At 38.4% G+C, this 18799-nt stretch overlaps 1 protein-coding gene across 1 annotated transcript in view; it reads left to right on the forward strand.

Moving 5' to 3' along the window:
* MID1 (midline 1) overlaps positions 1 to 18799 on the forward strand; it is a 243082-nt gene that overhangs the window by 4577 nt on the left and 219706 nt on the right. The window lies entirely within an intron of this gene.

Here is an 18799-nt window from a genome sequence, read left to right on the forward strand (position 1 = left end):
TTTTAGATATGCTTATATGAAGTTTCACGTAATTTCAGCTTCATTTATCATTTAGTGAAGTTTACACTCAGGGCTATGAATCCGATGACATTTTTAACGCCTAGAGCCTAGCTCCACTCATTCCAGCAGGCTGAGAACGCTGCTGTTTGTAACACACWAGATTATACAGCATACAGGCTATCRGTTTGCAAGTGTCATGACTTGCTCACCATGCTTTTCCAGTGAGGCATGTGCTCCTGCTGCTGAGATTTCTAACCTTTCTGTTTTGTAGCTGCCCAGTCTGGAAAATTCCATACAAAACCTCAGATCAAGCCTCCTAAGGCGAATTTTTTKGGGCACACTTAATTTTGCTACGTATGAAACRACAGCGTTCCTGCTACGGTGGCTCTATGAAAAGAGCAATTGTTTTACTACACTTTTTGTATCTTTATTTTTTTTCTAATTTATTTATTTTTTGCCTCTCTCACAAAAAGTTCCACACCATTTTAGTGGAGGAGTTTAAGTATTAGCAGTTAATTACGAATTCTTACCTTAAGTATGGCAATAGGCCACAAAGCGGTTTGGGATATCCTATTGGTGGTTGTTTCAAAGTTATGCAGCTGTGCTTAACACTCTGGTGGGCAATTCTGGCTACGTTGTGTTTTGCCTTTGATACATTGCCATACCACCACCATTAGTGCAGGGCTTAGACTGCAAACATCTGTTTGCTTTTAATGCACATGTGTTGCTWAAGATGTTCTGTTTTTACATGATGTAAATCTCTGGACTCAACTGGCATGTATGATTCGTTTACCAAATAAACCTTAAAATACRTCAGTAAAAGGTATATCCTACAGGATGACATCTTTGACATGTACAGATCAAAAAGCTGAAAACCTTGTGTATATAAAGTCACTGATATTTCATATTTTAGTGGGTTTTTGTTTTGTTTTTAACTGTCCAGACAGAGTCATGTAATTGTCAGTACAGAAGGAAAATCATGCAGTGAAACTGACATGCAGATAAGTGATGGAACTAGAGAAATGCACCCGGTATCAGAAAACAAAATGGCAAAATCTCTAAATCCTTCATTCTAGAGTCTCACCATATCCACAGTATGAAACAGAACAAASTTATAATAAAAACCAAATGCATTTTTATACTGCTGTATAGAGCTTACAGTGCTCTCTTAAGTGAAAATGTTACTTGGATTTTGAAATAAGCTTATCTGTTGATCTCCTTAACTTTTGAGTAATACCTTACAGAGAGGTTGGCATTTTAGACACCTAACACTGTGACTCTAATGTGCACTATTTCACATTGCTAGAATGCACAATAGAGTCGTTTTGTTTAAATTAACGAAGATGAACTCAGTGAAGTGACTCACAGTTGTTACCTTGCATTTTAATATTAGAAGTTAACCTAATATGTGTTGAAGGTTTTAGCTCTTATATTTATGTTCCCTTAAGAGATGAACCTGAATGTTTTGTCCATGTCATGTGAGAAGGAAAGAAACAAAACATGATAGGAGAAAGCGGAAGATTATGGTCAAGTAGAACCATCAGCTGAATAATCCTTTATTAGAGATGCTTTAAAATTTGGGGCTTTGCAGAATGGTTGTAATCTATTAAAATAYGAAATAAAACTGTATTTAATCCAGAAAGTTTAAAAAATTAATCAGTGGAGGTGGTTTCATCTGCAAGGTTTCCATTACATCATCCAGGGTGAGAGAGCTAGATATATTTTGTGAACAGAACTAAACTAACTGGCTAACTAGCAAACTAGCCAGAAAATAAGAAGATAAAAGTGAATTAAAAAAAGCACAAATCACTACAGTCAGGAAGGAAATTTTAATTTACTGACACAAAATGGGAAATAATTCAGTTAGCTGGAGTATCTGGTGGCTATTGCAAATCAGGAACTCAACATGAGTCACCAATGTGACAAAATGTTGAAACATGAAAATGTTGTTCTGGTACTCATTACTGCAAGTATTGTATATAAGAGGAGGAAAGATAATTATTTCACCCTGTTCTGCCATGATAAGCCTTCAGCCTGAATTCTTTATCCTGTTTGGTACATGGTGCTTTAAGAAACATGCATGCAAACTGGAGAGAGTCTAATGGAAAGCAAACAAAATTTGTAACAAAAGAATATGACACAGACTGCAGGAACCGAGCATGTTTTATTTAAAACATGGGTTCCCAGAGCATCCTGTATGCAGACTCTTCTGAAATAATAATGTGGCCAGGTGCCTTGATCCAGAGGACTCAAGGAGTGGCTGAGCTACCTTGGTGTGAGAGTAAGGGGTGAAACAAGAAGCAGGTGTGTGGTGAATTAGCCAGAGCTGGGGACAACTGCTGCAACCAGGCAGCTCWCTGTCTGATCTGACTATCAGCACAAACTGAGTTTGGCAAATTATTGTCTTAGAAAGAGAATAAATGGTGCTCTAATACATAAAAGTGGTTATAAATACGGCAGTGATTGACTATTCACCATCTCCAATGGAGATGGAACAAAAAGCAATCTGCAGCAACGGTGGTCCACGTTAGACTTTAGGAAAAGCTTAATAGCTACAATATTGTTTAAGCACTGGAATGGATTACCCAAAGTGGTTGTCAGATCCCTGTCTTTGGAGGTTTTTAACAGGTTAAGCAAACATCTGTTGTGAATGGTCTAAGTATACTTGATCCTCCCTCGGAGCAGGGAAATGGAATAGATACATGACCCCACAAAGACCTTTCCAGACCTACGTTTCTTTTATTTCTTCCTTCAGACTTTTAGCATGGARTCTGGAAATGTTTCAGACCCAGTTTGCACTGTGGCCATGCCCTAACTCCATAGCGGTGCAGAGTAGATCTGGGCCTGCATCTGCCCTTTGTCTCCCAGCTTGCATTCCCAATTCCCATTCAAACTAGGTGCTAGTAGTTTGGTGGAGCAAGACTCCATGGTGCACCTGTGGGCCTTATCATTGGGGAAGAACAAGCTTGGCTTCAGACTGAAATTGTGTATAACATACGAGACAGCAGAGCCTAGTGCTGCAGAGTCTGCTTTGCTCRTTCTAATATTTTAGACTAATTGCTTGCGAATTTGGGAACTCTCGTTACTCTACTTTTAACTCCTACCCAGTTATTAGTCTCAAGTATCACTAGCAAGACTCTTATTTTAGTATTGGCATTTAGTAGTAACAAATACAGAGATGACATGRAGAATGAAAAACTTAGCAAAATCATGGCAAAACTCATTGGGAATAGTTACGCATGTGTAACCATTATGATTTATTGTACAAATTAGATACTTTTTCCTCTTWTTATAAAAATTATGTAAGCTAGTAATAAAAAAACCCAAACAACACGATCTTCATAGATGTAAGGTAAGCAAGAACAYACCTACTCTAAATAAATGTGGGAGGATTAAAACAGCTTGTACCAGTGCAAGAGAGGACAYTGTTCTCCCAAGCACTACGTCTAAGTAGAAAGTAGGTCTGCGATTTGCGTGAAGAGGCTGTCCATGGAGAGCACGGTGTAGCATTTGGTTTGCTGTGCAGAATGCGTTATTGATGTACCATGTGCAACAGATTAGTACATCTCCCATGGTTATGCTGTAGTGTTGAGTCATTGATTACAGTGGATCAATGCAGTATACTGTTATGCAATATCCATTGAGCTCACTATGAGAATAAAAGGCATAGCATTTGATCATTCGGGTCCAAAATTAATCGATGATCCAGGATCATGCAGAGAAAAAGATAAACATAGAAATGGAATTGATTTTTTTTTCTTTTTTTCCCCCCCCCCACATGATAATTTCCATAACCTCACTTTAATGAGTCAGCATTTCTGAAGGTCGGTCCTTTTRTAAGAGTGGGTAAACTGAATTCCTAAGCGATGATTAACTTAGTTGTAAGTGTTAGCAGAAATCTTTTTAATATCACAAGCATGCACTTAAACCTGTCCATCTACTCACTTGTCTATGAATAGTTTACTTTGTTCTGGTAGGGAGGGTGCAAAGGCATTACAGCRGGTATACTTGCTAGCAAAACTGTCTGTTTTGCTACCACACTGTTCAAAGTCTTCCCTGTGTTCATGGGGCAGGTACATGACAGGCAGAGCCGAATAAACTCCCCTCATTCCTGCTACAGGCAGGGCAGTGTTTTTCCAGAACTGCTTTTCAGACTGGTATTTAGTCTGAGTGGTGAGATGGCCACTGTGAATTTCACAGCTTCCAGAGTAAGGCCATGTGGATCATGATGGGGGACTCTAGCTCACAGGAGGGATTCCACAACACATCCTGCTCATTGCTGTTGAAAACTTACCATCTTTCACAGTGCTCTCTGAATTAATCTAATCCTTATTCTGGAAGAGAATGTCATCTCAGGCAACCAATGTGTAACTGTTGTAAAATATTTGTTTCTGGTGGCAATCACTGCTATGTCTCTCAGTTACTATTTTTGGCAACTAGAGCACATTACATTTTATATTCACAGGCGACATCACTCTCATTTCTGAGGTTTAGAAGTTCTGCATCTAAAAATATTTTGCAAAAGTTAAATTGAACCAGGCTACTAAAATATTCAGTAATTACAGGCAACTGTATGGCCATATGTCTATTCAAAAATAGCTTTTAACATTTTGCCTAGAGACAAATCCTCTTTAAAGTACTTGGACAAGCTAAGTCCAAAGCTTAAATTTGTTTGAAAGATGATGTTCTGCTAGGCAAGGTTCAATAACACTCCTAGATTAGGAYCATATCAATGGCTTTTAGTGTATTTATGCTGAAGACAGATGTCAAAGTAAAAATCTAATGAAACATGTGGCAAATCTCTTGTCCAGAAATGTATAAATATGGTACTAATACTCAATAACTTTTTTTATCTGTCCCAAGAAATTATTTACTTTACTGAAGTTGGATGATATCACCTGTACTCTAGACAGAAGCAAGGCATAACTTGAGGTGACCTGAGGCTCAATACGTTTCCCACTGAAGTCATTAAAGTCTGGATTGAGGAAAGACATTGTGTTACGAATTAGGTTCTCTTTGCTTAACTTCCAGRGGCATGGAGCCTGGTCTTAAGCTTCCACTGCCATGCCTTTCATAATTAATTAGTACTTCAGAACAAGACCTACAACACAGATGATGATGGGCTGCCTAAGGCTAGCCGGAAGCAGAACTATTTTATTTTTTTCCCTTCTATCTTAGCTAGAGATGCTTTTGATTTGTCTACCTTTTATGTAATGGACTAGCTTGCCCTGGAAATGCAAGATGTGTGCTGGAGATCTTTCCTTGGCTAAGGACATTCCAGTCTATGTTCAGGATCTCCCAGAAAGGAACTGCTGTGCCATGAGATTGCAGGAAATCTAAGCAGTTTTAAGCTCCTCCTTGTTCCCTGCTGTGATGCCTGTGCCACGGAGAGAAAGATGATGCAAAAGCCTGGGCTCTGTGGTCTCCTGTGGCGAGTTCTTGCCAAGGGAAAGCACTGAGATGTTTGAATAAAAATGGAATCAGATTTGCATTTACCTAAGGTCTTAAAAAAAAAAAAAAAAAAAAAAGGCCCTGAAGAAGTCAGTTTTATCATTTACAGCTGATTCCCACATCTGGCGTTCAAGCCTCTGTTTTTTAGGATAGTGTGAACTGGCTTGTATCTGTTAAACACAGTGGTAGGAGAGTGACAATGTTATACTTTCCCATCTCAGCAAACACTTTTCCCAAGGTTTCTTCTTTCTTGCCCATAAGTGTGCAGTCTAATCCACTTGCAGTATTCCTTTTTGTGATACACCGGACACAGCTATGGCTTCTTTTGTCTGCATGATCAGCAGATGGGATTTTCAAAGTGGTACACTCTCATGTGGAAGAAATAGATAATTAATGAAGTATTGTGAGCCGAGATCTGTGTTCACAGGACCACAAGAAAATTTCTTACCTGTAACCTCTCACAAAACTTCTGACGGGAGATTTTAAGGTTTTGAACACATGAATGAATAGGTTAGTCCATGGCAACTGAAATTGTCCTCATTTTTAAAAGCTGTAGATACATGATGATTTCTCTCTTTGCATTATCTCACCTGCCAATGGAGCAAATACATTTTAGGGCTGAGGGCAGGGTGCTGTTGTTTCACATGTTGGCTATTTAATGCCTGCTACTCTTTTCTCACCCTCATGTACTGTTTGCACTATGCACAGGGTTTATGCTTGATGTGCGACTTCTCTGTTCTTAATCTCACTGACTTAACTTCTCTAAAGTTTCTGTGAAACTGTAGGTAGAAAAGGGCTTGTAAGATACTGTAAAAAAGAGAAAGGGTTGTGTTTCTTTTGTTTGTTTTTCTGCTTCTTTTTTTTTTTTTTNTTTTTTTTTTGAAGTTCACACTTGGTTTTGGACACAATACTCTGTACAGTTGGCCTATCTCCAAAATGGTTTGTGGCTTTACTCTTAAAGAGAGAGCAAGGCTTAAATAACAGGAGATTTAAAGTTAAGAATGTCATTTATTCTTAACATTCTGCTCCTTTGCCCCACCAGTATACGGGCTATAATGTAATGTAATTATATCATAATTCCAATCTAACAAACAATTGTGATCTTAAATATACTTTTCTGCTGACTTTTCAGGTGTTGTAAATACCCACGGCTGTGCAAAACACTAGTATTCAGACTTCTTGCAAAAGATATGCTTATACATTCTTCTCCCTTCCCACAAAAAGACAAAATGTCTCTTACTGCTTTCAGAGATACTCTTCATCATATTTGTTGATCTAAAATTGAGTTGCAAGCTATTAAAATTGAACAATAAAATGAAGCGTGTTACAGAGTTCCTTCTTCAGTACAGTATAGCTTTTTGCAGTTGCAGTGTTTATCTGCCTAATGTTCAAAATGGTGGCTATAAAGAATATAAGTGTCTGGAAGGATTTCAAAGACATAAAGAATAGGAATTGTTTGCGGTGTTTCGTTCCAGCATATTTAACAAGGGATGTTGAATGAGCATTACAGAAGCACTAAAACTGCACTGATCAACATACAAAAATTAATATATGATGTGTGACAGTTTTGGGAAGAGATCTGTATCCAATTATAAATTCCTTTTAATTTATGAGTAACATTTATGTGGACTAGTCTTCCAAGGGAAGTGGTAAAGCAATATGTACTAAGCTGTTGGAAAATGAACTGTATAAAGTCTTTAAAGAGTCTTCAGAAAACAGATCTGAAAAGAGTACAGGCTTGATGACATAATGGAGTTTCCATTTCTAATTTCTCACTTGTATTTTGACAATTATGCTATAATGTGCTTTCTCAGAACAATCAGGATATGCCAAATTTACAGCATTCAGAGCAAAAGAACTCCTTTCTCCCTTCTTGCTGTTAGAGAATTTTCTGATTAAATGTTCTTTGTTGGGAAACACATATAAAATGGAGAATCAAGAAAAATGTGTACCTGTTTAAATAAGGATGGAGTTTCTGTAGCACACTCTGGAACAGCAAATGGTTTGCCAGTTAGAGCAATAGTCTGAGTTATGAGATAGATTGACCAGCTCTATCCTTCACGTGTTTTTCCTCTAGTTCACAAGGTGGTATTGCAAGCCACCATCGGCTTTGTAACTGCAGTATGAAGAGCCTCTCAATGGCTTGCTTGAAAATACTAATACCCACATTTTGCGCTTGCTGGAGCTTCTGTAAGATCTCCCGAGTAGCTCTTCATGTGGTCTGGTCTGACAAAGACCTGTGAACGTAACACTCACTGTCCTATTCTGAAAGTAGCTTAATTCTACTTAATTAGCAAAGCAAAATGAGTTATTTAGATATTTCTACTTAGTATTGTTTTACTTGCTCTTTATTTTCATTAATTGTTTTTGCTGGAAAACAGCAGGTGGTCAAAACAAACTTTTTGGCAGGACTGATCTAATTTCAAAAATGCTTTCATGACATGACAGAAAGGCCCTTCAGTCTTAACCGTTCCTGGGAAAAAAGGGGGGTGTGGAGGAGAAATGGAGAAGCCTGCTTCACAAGTGCAGATGAATTTCTTTGTAAGTTCTCTGGTCCTGGCTCTCTCAGTGTCAGGTTCAAGCTGTAGGCGGAATGGGATCTTAACCCTGAATCTGTCCTGTCTTGGAGGAGTGACCAGATCCTGGCTGCTTCGAGCTTCTCTCTGTAGCACTCAGTTCCACTTTGGGGGGAGGAAGGGTCAGTAAGGCTCAGAGCACACACCTCAGGTAAGCGCTGTGCCCATTTTCTGAGCCTGAAATGAATGATTCTTTCCTCTGTTTTGGACTACCTTAAATTTACCTAGGTTTAGAATGAGGCATTTCTGAAAGGAAAGCTGTTTTCTGCCCAGTTCTACTCTGCCCGTGTAAAGGAAAATGGTTCCACTTCTGCAGCGACTGCTTTAYAAGGGGAATTGAAGGGACCTTGTTTTATGTCAGACCTCTGCAGCTGGCAGCTCCATATTCAATGCTGCCAGTTCCTGGAACAAGTTCAAATGGCTTTTACTTTGGGGGCACTTAACCACATGAGCTACCAGTTTCACTTTTATGACCATGGCTGTTCAGATGTGACTGGGCTTACTGCAGGGCACCAACACTGCTCAGGAGGCCTCATTTTCAAAGAGGATGGCTAGACTGGTTCACCCACGCCTTCATCAGCCTTTATCTTCATCCAGGTCCCTGACCATTCCTCCCCACTGCTGCAATGCGCTTCTTGTTCAGGCTTTGATCTGCCTTTACTGGAAACTTAGTTCGTCTTTGCTGAAAGTGCTTTTACTTAGTAAAGTTCAGATTTGTCTAACTACAGCTTACAGCTTGTTGAGTCCAARGATCCTTGCAACTAACTGTTTTACCTATTATTTTTCAACTTTGTGCATGTATATTCACGCAGACTAGTATGTGACCCCCCCACCAAATTCAAGTGCTGCAGCCGATGCCAAGTGTGCCTGAGCCACCTGCACAAGCTGCAGCTATCTATGGTGAACTGACCTCCCTCGCCAGTTCTGCAGTATTAAAGAACTCACTTTACCTCAGAATTGATTAGATATTGAAAAGTAATTCCACACCTCACACAGAGTTTTGAGGTTTAAACAATTTTAAAATGTTAATGAATGAGCAGCAGATTTTGCATATAGTTTTAAAAAGTACTGAACCACTATTCCCATGGGGAGGTAGAAGGAACCTAAGTTATTGAGGATATCTCTAGCTATGTTAGGTCACGTGGATCAGAACAGGGATCTAAGGACATGAACCTGCAAACACTGACACACTTGCTTAACTTTACTGTGTAGTATAGTCACACACAAGTTAGCAGGGCTACTCGTGGCAGYAGAATTAAACCTGTATGAGAATATTCTTAGGACTGAAGATTCATGTTTGATTCTAAATACAGCAGAAAGATGRCTTAACAGACCATACGGGAAGCTGGCTAGAGGATTATTTTTCGTCTGAATTTTGGAGAGATGGTAAGAAGCCCACACCTTATAAACCTAAAATATTGGTCATACCTTCCTGTCAGGGTAACAAAGACTGAAGTCTCACTGCAAGGATGCAGAGTATTTTACAGATGCTACCTTTACACTTTGCTCTTCCTACAGTTTTTCTGAGATTGGGCCCAAAATGTTTTGACAGTGTTAAAAGCCATTCCCCTCCTTTACCTATCACAATTTGCTAACCAGCATTTTCATGCAAGATTTGAAGTGGAATGTTGTCAAGTTATATGCTTTTAGTCTGTAAAGCTCTGGACTCTGTCCAGCTGACCATTTTTACATGGCCTGGATACTTTTCAAACAAACGGGATCTGTACTAGGGTGCAAAATTTTAGACAACTGATGCATTCTTTAAAATAACTACAAGTTGGCTCACTGCCTCTTTTAAGAGTCTGTTAAGACTCCCTCACTGTAGTCAGGAAATATATTGGTGGAGAGAGAAATTATGAGTGCCAGCAAAGTAACAAATTTTAAAGTAACCTTTCTCTTCTCTGGCACTCTAAGAATTTCTTTGTAATTTATTGGTCATTTAAGCAAGATTGGTATGGGCACTTAACACTACTAGGTCAACATATCTTTAATCTCTGGGAATAAATATTTTATGATTTATAAAAGGCAAATGTGTGACAGGAGGTTTTCTTTTCACCTCTTTAGTGATAGATTAACTTCCCAAATCCATGATGTCATACCATGCAGAAATTTGTTGCTTGGTATGCTGAGAAGTACTTCAGTTCCAGCCTCCCTCAGAAATGTTCTGCTGTAGGTAGCAACTCCTATATGCCCATCAGGGGAGAGCTCTATTCTATCTCCTTGCAAAGATCCTGTAGTTCCACTATTTCCCTCCCTCCTTCATATTTCTGCCCTGAACTTTTTAAGAGAACATCTATGTCTTCATTATTCTCTGTTCTTTTTACCTTACGGAATCACCTCTACCTGCCTGTGTTAAGCATCTGTTCCTCAACAACGCTGCAGTGGTAGCAGATGACTGGTGTATCTCCCTTGGTGGATTCAGCTAGGATGTGCTTCGTCAGAGGAGCAAATAATCAGTCCTGGCAGCAGGGTGGATAGAAAAGGGCTGACCGGGGAGGTCTCCCTTTCCTGTTGCTAGGAAGGGGCTAGGTGAATAGAGAAGGGTATCCTCAGGAGAAGAGAAAGATGGGGGAAGACACCTTTTCCTATGACCAGCTCTCAAGGAAACATGGCTCCAGATAATCTCCTTCCTATTAATGCATCCTTTTAGGCGTGGAGGAGTAAAGGAAAACTCCTTATCAAACTTAGACTCAAGCCAATCCTTAATTCTGAATTTGCCTCATAAGTGAATTGCGTGAGTACATACGGATTTTGTCTTAAGGTTGGAGGGATAATGTTGGATTGTTTCGTACTGTTAGTGATAAAGTGCACCCCTGCTCATGGTGTTAGTGGTCTGTGGTAGTTGCAAAGCTRCACAGTTATGTCCCAGGTATGCAGGTATGTGTTTTATCAAGTTTTCTTGTAGTGACTAATGCTGTTATATACCCTCTCAGACAAAGCCCTTTCAGAGGTCCTTGTGATGTGCACCATGGCTCTACAAGGATAATGTGAACTCACATTGCCTTTAAAACCATGTAGCTGAGCTGAACTTCTGCAGAGCTGATGAGATACTTTGGCCCTTCTGAATATACAGAGAAAATTATAGTCTACTCAGAATTAAAAAAAAAAAAATAGAACAAGCACATCTGGCTGCCAGCATTTGTTATGTCTTAGGAAATATTCTTCTTCTGCCCCTTTCCTTCCAGATCTAACCTGGGTTTGATCACAGTAATTATACCATGGTTTTTAGAATTGAGCTAAACATCCTCAGAAGATTCTGGCAGCATAGTTATTTTGGTGCATCCAAAACTTAACTACTTTGTGTTCTCTAAGGTTGTGTGCGCAAATGTGACTGTGCAGGTTTGTGTGAGTATGTGTGCATAAGGGAGTGAAAGAGAAGGAAGCTGACTGCAGAAGTAGAATCCAGTTACACATTCTTTTAAAATTAGCAGTTGTTTTCTACTTGAGTTCATTCTGATGGCCACCTCTGAAAAGGAAAAAAACCTCACCTTTAGAGAGTTACTATGAAGTGAAAATCTGACTCCTCTTTCATTTATTGAACTATCTTTGGACTCCTTAAAGTCCCCCACAAAATTCTAGTGGTTCAGAAGCGAGTCACTACCACTACGTTGCTTTTATTTCTGTATTTTTCCTTCCTTCCTTTCTACTTGTTTCTTRTTATTTGTTAATTTTTGAACATAGATTTTGGCTACATCTAGATTCCTGAAGTGGGATCAGTTTTGAGGGCTGAATGTAACAATTCTTATGGAACAAAGCTAGAAAAACAGATCCACTAGGAATATTTATTGCTGGGTGGACATATCTGGGTTTAGCATTTTTACAATGAAACCATAACCAAGGCAACAAGGAGAGAGAGTCTGAAAGCATTTTCTTTGGAATTGCAATATTAGTTGGATTGAGAACACTTTCAGAGCACTGTCAAATCATGGTATTTTTTAAAGCTTGAAAAACAAAGCTGACAATTCTTTTCATGGTTTATAGAGTTATAGAACAGAAATATGCTTTGAATTATTTTCGTATAAGATCTTAGAGTAATTAAATAGGGGTGTGACTTGGCTCTCAGTTCCACTGAGTATAAAGAGAAGCAGTACGTGTGCATTGAAATATAGGATTTGACTCTTTATAGTTGCTACTTATTTAAGAAAAAAAATAATTTTCTACAGTTTTTCTGCTCTTTTCCATAGCTCTGTCTAGAAATCATTACAAGAGGTACTTTAAGTTTCCGTAGGCTGTGGAGGTGACTATCAAAAAAAAACCCTRACTGAATCAATACGAAAATCCTTTACTAATCAACTTGACAAGTTTGATTGTTAACTTTATTATTAAACTAACTCCCAAATTGTTGAAAGTGCTGTTTTTAATTTACTTAAGTATTAAAAAAGAGAAACACAGTAAGTGGTAAAAAGGATATGGTACTGGAATTTCTAGTAAGATGTAAAATCGCTATCTTTTAGGAGTTTTTTCTTTTTCTTTCTCTTTTCTTTCTTTTTTTTTTCTTTTTCCTCCAGCAAGTTACCCATCACATTTAGCAAGAAAAATATAGGAACATTTATTGTAGTGTTCCAGCAGGAAACATGTAACTTGGGTTGGATAGAATGACAGCGCTCAGGAAGGTACAGGTATTGAATTACTCCATTAATAGAAAGGAGATGGTGGTACAGTAGTTTTCCTCCAGGCACTGGGTTTCACAGGTGCTGTARTCATGGTGGGCTACAATGATAGCACTGTAAATGCAGAAATAACAATTTGCAATTAGACACATTTTTGTGTGAGATGTGATAAATCAAGGAGTGGAATTTGTCAGGTATCAATTCCCAAACAGCAAGGACGTTTATCTTTAAAAAAAAAAAAAAAAAAAAAAAAAGAAGAAGAAAAGAAAAAAGAAAAGAAAAGAAGAAGAGAAGAGAAGAGAAGAGAAGAGAAAAGAAAAGAAAAAACCCTCACAGATGAAATCACTATTTCCTCAATTTCCTCATGTTTTAACTCTGTTCACAAGAGAAATATTAAAACTTGGTTCCTATAAAGAAGCTTTTTGAGTTTTATTTGCATTAATTACAAAACATTTGTTATACAGGCACATTTTTGGCCATATCCATGCCTTTATCCATGTGCTTTCTTGAAAATTGAGTTTGTCCTAGACAGTGGCACTGTGTTGGTGCAGCCAGTCATTTACTCCTCTGATTTGGGAGGAATAGAGTTGACAGGTAATTAAGCAAGCACTTGTGAGACTTCGGCACACCCCTTACTCTCTGTCTCTAAGAAATGTTTCTTCCTTTAACAGAGGATGTTGGCAGTAACTGTGGCATGCTAGCTGTCTGTCAGTAGATTTCCTCTGATAATGCTAGAAAATATTGTTGAAAAACAGSCAACTGAAAAAGCAAAACTCCACAATGATTAAAAGAAAATTTACCTTACCCATGACTTAATATTGGAAATCACAGTCTCCCTGAGAATCACACTTTTTTGCCAATTTAAATATTGTATTTCCTGTGTTAGTTATTAAAGGGAGAAATGTGGTTCATTTTCAAATACAGAAATAAAATTACCAAGGCATGTATATACAGAAAGGTGGCATGAAAGACTTGACCTAGCTTCTCCTGAAAAACTAGGTATGGCCTTATAAAGTGCCTTAGATGAGGCAACTTCAGCCATTACCTCAATCTGAGCTATTATTCCCTGTGCTCCCAYTGGCAATCAGCGCCTGCCATGTCGCTCCAGGGGCCAAGTGTGGCCATCCTCTCTTTGAACACAGGTAAGAGTCGAAGTATGAACTGTTCAAGCACTTGGCACATGCAAGTCTATCTGCTTGATGCCTTTTCCGGACTAACTAAAATCTATCAGTGTGCAACTTCCTCCCTAGGTTCGTATGCAGTATTTATTTGGTGAGAGATCATCTAAACATGACCACTGGCGTAACAAAGGAGTCCATAAGTAAAAATGATATACGCTGATTAGTATAGTTGAGTAACAGTAATGTTTCAGAGATGACTCCGTTTTTGTCACATATGGCCTAAGAAGATCACAGTTCTTTTGTTTGTTTGTTCTTCCCTTTTTTAGCTAGGTTCCCCTGCTATGGAAATTCTCCCTATCAAAACACTAGCTAGGGCCTCTCTCGCTTTTTCTTTCTCTCTTCGTGGAAGTGTGTGAGTCACCCACCTACACAGCATTATTTTTTCTTGCCCTGGAGAATGCTTTGCAGATTCAAGGTCAAAGTATAGGATATACTAAAAGCTTGGGGTTATGTTTTCTATTCCTTATGGCCCACCCAGGGAGCCTGGGCAAGGAAGGACAAGATGATGTAGCTCCCCAGAGACTGTCTAATGCCAGAATTGGGAAAGACACTAAAGGTCCAGGTCTCACTCCGTGCAGTGCTCTTTGGCTGTTCACCCCCCGGGAATCTCTAAGGTACTGGACTAGCCCTGCAATCTGTTTTACAGGGCATTTCTGAGGAGTGAAATCAAAGACAAGTGGTGTGCTTCCCTGGGTGATATTCCCATAGATCTGACTGCGGGAATGGTTGACCTGGGGCCAAGGTTTACTACCCTCTRTGTTCCTGTTGCCTGAAAGTGGTTTGGTTTACTGGAGTGCAATAAAAATGCTAGTGCTTGAATATAAAATGTAGGTGGAGAAGCGTGGTTAATGTGTGAAGTGTTAACCAGAGCCAGGCAACAAAGAGGTGTGGTGGGTGCAGGAGTTCCCACCTAACCCCTGCAATGTAAAATAACTTTCCATTCAGCCTGCTTGTGAGTGACAACCAGGTTCCCCAAGGAAAACAAACAGTAACTATTATCTTCCTGCTGAAGTGACTCCAAAGTGAATATAAACAGTGATTGTTCAGAGACCATCAATTAAGCTGAGAAGTATTTACAGCAGGTGCAGAGGAGATAATGAATGAAAAGAGAACTTTATAGTCTTGTATGTTTAAAACAGTTTAGCTTTTTGATGTCATGTTTACTGGGAAAGGTATTGAATTGATAGTTGGAGCCTGTGATTCATTTATGAAGAGATTTTAGTTTAATAAAAACACTGCAAACATCAAGAAAGAACATCTAAATGATGGGAACTTTAATGCTGGAGGTTGTTTTATTTATGGCTGCAGTAATGTTAAAAGAACATTTAAACTTATGGATAGAACTTTATGGACTTACTTTTTAACTTCTGATTTGTTAAAGCATAGTTATTTAACCTTTTGTGCAGTTTACTACACAGCAGTGACTTTAGATACATTGCTGAAAACAGAGCTTTCTTATGTTAGGCCCTTTATATGGATGCAGCTCCTGRGAACCTAAAAAGCCATTTCAGACAAAAGCTAAAAGAAAAGGAAACTTTCGTCATCRTCACTTTACAGATGAACATCTGAGAAATGGAGGAGCAAGGGATAGAGATTTTACAAGGAGACATACTACTCCCACTATTTTTACCACAACAAAATTTAGGTGTCTTTTCATGAAGGAATTCTGTAGATGAAAAGGAAAGCTAAACCTTTATCTCCCAGTAGCAACTGAGGGCAAACATGGATCAATATAGTTAATCCATCCCTAATCTTGGCAATGTGTTGTATGCCCTTCCTAAAATAGGTATCAATATGAATTTATCTGTTTTGTTTGTTTGTTTGTTTTATAAGTTCCTGCACTCCTGCACTTTGTTCTTCTAAGWTTTAACTATTAGTAATTTACACTTCCATACTTTGCACACTTTGGTCTTTCACTGAAATTTGAAGCAGCTTAAAATTTATTTCTTGGCTTCTTCAGTTTTATGGTCTTGAAAGAAAACTTTACTATTCAGGTCTAAAGGTGGTAGAAAGAAATACTTTGAATGTTAATCAGAAGTGCAGCCCTTGTTTACTGAATAATCTAGGGCAAATCACTTCATTCTTTTGGCCAGCTTAGTTATTAAACTGGTAAGTAGAAACATGTCTTCATTGAGGCTCGATCATCCATCCAAGCTGGCCGCTCCCTTAGTAAATACATTACCATATTAAAACCAACCACTACTGGAAGTGATGAGGTGGCTCTCCATGAACAACGAATTTGTGAGCTGACTTTGGGTAGGGTGGCTAAGGAAGGGATCTGGCAGCGATTACTTTTGGTAGAGCCTCTTTCATATGTGTCTTACACTGCTGAAGCTCTTTCTGATAAGTATAGCTCATCTCTGCTTTGGGGCTAGGAGCTGCAGACCTCCCTATACACCCTTCACCCTAGGGGAGAAGGGACCAGGGGGCGAGACAAGGAGGCTGATGCCAAGATATTTGAGGTTACCTTTTGCTTGTTTCACCTCTTCTCACACGGACGATCTCCCTGCAAAATCCTGACAAAATACTGTCTTCTCCAGATCATTCAGAAGGAAGACTTCTTTTATATGTGGAAAGATGTAAAAGAGAAGTCAAGAGCCAGAAATGAGACTAATGTTCCCAATGATTTCATCAGTTTCTCACTGGAAAGAAAATAAATGAACCATGATGGCAGATGGGTTACCTGAGACCCCCTATGTTGACCAAATGGTAAAGATGACATGAGGATGAGTCTTAGACAAAACAGAAATAGAAGCCTCATAAACTGGTTAAATTATTTAAGTATTACCTTATCTTTAACACAAACATGAATGTATAAAGACATATGGGAACATATAGTTCTTTACCATGATCGAACATGTGTCGTTATTAATGTAAAAAAGACAGAGCTCTATTTCAGTCAAGTATAATATAATTTGCTGCTAAATTCACAGTTAMACTGAAGTTGTATTTGTACATTTGGTTTTAGTTTATCTCAAACTGTCTTACCATTTGTTTTCAGTTGATCTCAAACTGCCTTGCCATTTTTAGTTCTTAAATATTTATAAAGTCTACAGATTTTCTTTTAACCAAGCAAATGATTTAGTGATGCTKACCGATTATACTTTTATGAAATGCATCACATTTTTATATAAAAATAACTCCAAACTCTTCTCCAAAATGCCAGTTACTAAATCCTGCTAATGAAGARCCTTGTAATAACAAATCAGTTTTCTCATATGTACTGGGAAGAGAGAAATAGGAGTGAAACATATTGAGGTTTGTACTTGCAGTGTGCTGTAAGCAAGAGATGTGGAAAAAAACAAGCAAAGCAATCTTTTATGTATATTGACAGTTGGCCTTTGAATGTAAATAAGAACTTAATTAAGCATGCAATAAAAATACAGGATATAAATATACCATTGCTGCACACCAAGGTTCCCTTGGAAATAAAAGGTATTTCTCTTAAAACTTCCAGATAATGTGCTATACCTAGTCTAAGAATATAAATTTGCCTTATATGCTAGTATAACTATTTCACCATATGAATGCCTACTCTGCTGCCTACCACAGGGATATTATTCACTTTTAAAACTCAAGCATTAATTATCCCACTTTCAAAAATGCCAAATTATTTTCCCRCTAACAGCTGTGCTTTAAGTCCTCAAACACTAAAACAATTAGGGAATTAAAGCTGAGGTTAAAATTGTCTCAAAATTAGTTTCCTGGCATGATTTTAATTAAGTTATAGAGGGATTTTTAATGAATCTTCCATTGAGAAAAGTTCATTGCTTGTGCTTCTTTTTGGTCTGTTGTACAACAGTTCAGCATTCTTTTAATTTACATAATTCACTTTAGATTTGTATTGCCTTCTTAAGATTTTTTTTTTATATTTTTGAATACAAATTTGTTTAATCCATTAAAAATGTAGGCAGTCTTTTTTTTTTTCTTCTCTCTCTTTCTCTTTATTGATTAACCGACTGCAGTTAAAAATAACTGTGATTGTCCCCTCATTCCAAATAAAACTCCTAAAATATGATATTACCTGGTTAGGATATGAAAAGTCAGATAAGGAATTTTCATCACCATTTCATCCTGGGAATTTACGTTCATAGAAGACAATAGATTTTTTTTAAGTAGTTTTAGTGCGCCCGATGGGACCCGTGCACTGAGAAGTGGCCATCAGCCGTGGGGCGCCCTGTGGCACTGCAGCCTYGCAGGAGGGTGGAGATCTGTGGGAGGAAGCAGCCCTAAAGGCGAACTGGAGATTTTCTTTCTCCAGTCTTTCCATAGGTTATGGCACATTTCTCTTCTGGCGGTACTCTACCGGCAGAACGTACCTCGTCATCACGCGTGTCCGGAAACGAGCACCGCTTCCTCCACCTGGCTTTACCGCCGTGCTCTGTGCGCTCCTTTCCCTCCAAGCCATCCGATTTTCTGTGTTTCCAAAATGTCTAAACTTAGAGGATAAGYTCTTCTTAGCAAGAACTATCTTTTATTTATTGAAAAATTCCTCGTGCGTTTGTGGCTTGACAACTAGTTTGTGGATTTTTTGTTTTCTCGTTGTTTGGATGCTCACGTTGCTGAAGCCAGGTCCTCCGTTACATGGTACTAGTTGTTTCAGTGGTTTCTTCAGCCACTCCCTGTGGCAAATTACAAGTAATTAGCTTTTAGGAGGTGTTTTTGTTATAAAAAGCAGTTTCTCCATGAGGGCATTAGTTCTTTGTTCTTAACAGACTGAGGAAAGCTGTCTCTCTTACTCTTGCTTTGTTTTTTTTTTTCTTGTCTAAATAGCAATATTGGGAATGCAGAGCAGGAGAAAGTCCATGGAGYGTACAGGTGAGAACAAGAACTGTGATCAGCTCTGTCCTCCCACTTTGAAATCAAAAGTTTTGCCTTCATATAGGTGACATAATTTGTGCCACTGCCATCTGAGAAACCAAACATCTGGACAGTGTTTATTAGTTATAAACGTCTGTGTTTCCAATTAAAAAAAAAAAAA

This window comes from Rhea americana, unplaced genomic scaffold (assembly GCF_003343005.1).
Source record: "Rhea americana isolate MKP2758 unplaced genomic scaffold, rheAme1 scaffold_7, whole genome shotgun sequence".
Taxonomy (NCBI): domain Eukaryota; kingdom Metazoa; phylum Chordata; class Aves; order Rheiformes; family Rheidae; genus Rhea; species Rhea americana.